The sequence below is a fragment of the Symphalangus syndactylus genome, chromosome 11 (assembly GCF_028878055.3).
Source record: "Symphalangus syndactylus isolate Jambi chromosome 11, NHGRI_mSymSyn1-v2.1_pri, whole genome shotgun sequence".
In the NCBI taxonomy this organism is placed as follows: Eukaryota; Metazoa; Chordata; class Mammalia; order Primates; family Hylobatidae; genus Symphalangus; species Symphalangus syndactylus.
The window spans coordinates 44,538,556-44,541,158 of NC_072433.2; positions in this window are offsets into that span (position 1 = coordinate 44,538,556).

Consider the following 2,603-nt stretch of genomic DNA (forward strand, 5'->3'; position numbering starts at 1 on the left):
AGAGAATTTACTGGTGGCTCATATAACAGAAAAGTAAGTATGAAAGACAAAGATCACTGCAGACATAACTTGATCATTCATGCCTGGTCTCTGTCTATGTCATGCACTCAGTTCCCTTCACTCCTCACAGTCACAATACAGCTGCAGAAGCTCCAACCCTTTCATTGTCTCTGCTTTAAGTCCTCCATCTCAAAAGTCTTTGAAAAGTTCTCATGTTCATGCACCCTGGTATTGTTATTTGATTATGTCACAAATGTGTCTTTTTTCCACAGAAGAAAAGGAATCTTTTGTGGAAGAAATTGTAAAGGAATCTTATGCCAATCTCTAAAACCATTTCTATGGAAAGGCAATGCAGGTTCGAATTGGTGGTCTAAGTCATTTCCCCCTCATCAAGTTAGAGAGTGGAGTCCACTTCATTTAAGCCTCAAGGATTGTGTGTGTGTGTGTGTGTGTGTGTGTGTGTGTGTAGAAGAAGGAGGAAGATTTCCAAATGAAAGTTGAAAAATAGCACAGAAAGTTAAAGGGCCACCCAGCCTCAATCCTAACCCTAAACTCTGATACCCAACTCTTCACTCCACATATTCACTCACATGGCTAACATGCATCTCAGATATACCATGTTTAAAATGGAGCCCCTGGTCTTCGGTCTGCAAAGCTGCTCCCGTCAAAGTCTTTTCTTTCTCGGTTGATGGTAACCCCATGCTTCTGGTAGCCCAGACCAGACACTCTGCCATGATCCTGAACTCATCTTACTCCTTTACACTTGATATCCAATCCATCCCCAAGGCCATATCTGCTTTACCTTTAAAATAAACCCAAAAGTCAGCTGATCCAGGCCACCATCACCTCCCCCTTGGACAATGGCAGTCACCTCATTTGTCTTGTGGCCTGCTGTCTTGTTGTCCTACATCTATTCTCCCCACCGCAGCCACAGCATGTGAGTCAGATCATGGCACTCCTCTGCTAAACTTCCAAATGGGTTTCCTGCTCATTTACAATAAAATTTAAGCTATTTGTCATGGCCCTTTATGATCTGTCCTGCATCCCACTCTACCTCGCTAAATCTCTGGCCTCATCTACTCTTCAGCCAGTAGCTTCACCCAGTAGCTTGTGTGAAGTGCACCTGCTGGTTCCTGCTCCCAATATTCTGATCCAGTAGCTCTTGGCTGGGTCCCGACCCTCTGCAGTTTTACAAGTCCTATGTGTGAATTTTGATTTGCAGCCCAGTTTTGTAAACAATTGCTCCCAACACCTGGCGTGGGTGATGGCATAGAGGTAGCGAATCAACATCTGCTGAATCAGCATCTCATCTTTCCCTCTGATTGTGTGTCGTTTTCAGGGTGGAGTGGAATGTGGGAGGGAAATGGGGTTACTTATTATTTCCCATAGTGAAATCTGATTATACAAATGATGTTACTTCTGTAATACTGAGGAGTTCATCTGAGAAGTGTAATTAGCATCAGTGTGTTTTGCAGGAGAAAGGGGCTTCCTGCCTGTATTGGCTAACACGTTCACCTCTCCATAGGATGTCTGGGAGGCAGGCCATGTGGTTACTGCATCCTTTACTTTCTGCCTTAATGGTGACAGCCCATTGCTGCACACTGTGTTTCTGCCTGGCTTCTGCACAGATGATGAAGGTGGCTTCACAAAGGCCCTTATGCAAACTGTACCTGCTGGAGAGCTTGCCCACCTGACTCTTGTCATTTTGATTTGGCCCTTCACACTGCCAAAGCCACCTTGTCTGCTGTCCCTCCCTGCCCAATGCCACTCTTGGATCTGCTTGCCCCCTTGAATGTGAGCATCCTCCTTCTTGCCTTTCTCACACCCATTCCTGGGCTATGCATCCCTGATCCCCCTCCTGGTCTAGGAGGCCTCTGTCCTTTCTCCACCACCACCTTGAGCTTCCCTGTGACAGGCACTGAGCTCCTTGCTGCCCTCTTTTTTTTGTTAGAATCTTGGCTTAATTTCCAAGTGTAAGAAAACCTGACATAGATCATCAAAGGCCATAGTCCATGATTTGAGCCTCAACTGGGAGTTCTATGAGGACTCTGGTTGCAAAGAACAGAAATTGGCTATTTTAGGCAATAAGAAATTTCTTCCTATGCCCTTGGGCAGCACACAGCATTGAAGTGAATGCTAAAGAAGTGGGCTCAGGAAAAGACAGGGAGCAGAAGGACACCTCTGAGCTGTGGGTTCTAGGGGACAGGAATGATGACAGTGCCTTTGGGATCCCACCTTCAGGATGTATCAACGATAGTGATTTTTATTCTTGTGTCACTAAGCTCAACATTTAATGTCACTGGAGAGAGGACTCTTCATTTTTCACTTGAGAAAACTGAGGCCCACACACAAAAAATAACTAACTCGCTGAAAGCTACACAGCTGATCAGGGCAGAGCTGGGATACAAACCCAGATAGCTTCATCTAGGGGCAGACTGGGCATCTTGATTGCCCAAAACTGTAGACAGCAGAGCCAAGTAAGTTCCTCTGGTTGAAGTGATGGCTGAAAATGTGGGCTCTTGAGGCATAGCCTGTCTGGGTTTGTATTCCAGCTCTGCTGATCAGCTGTGTAGCTTTCAGTAAGTTATTTATTCTTTTGTGTG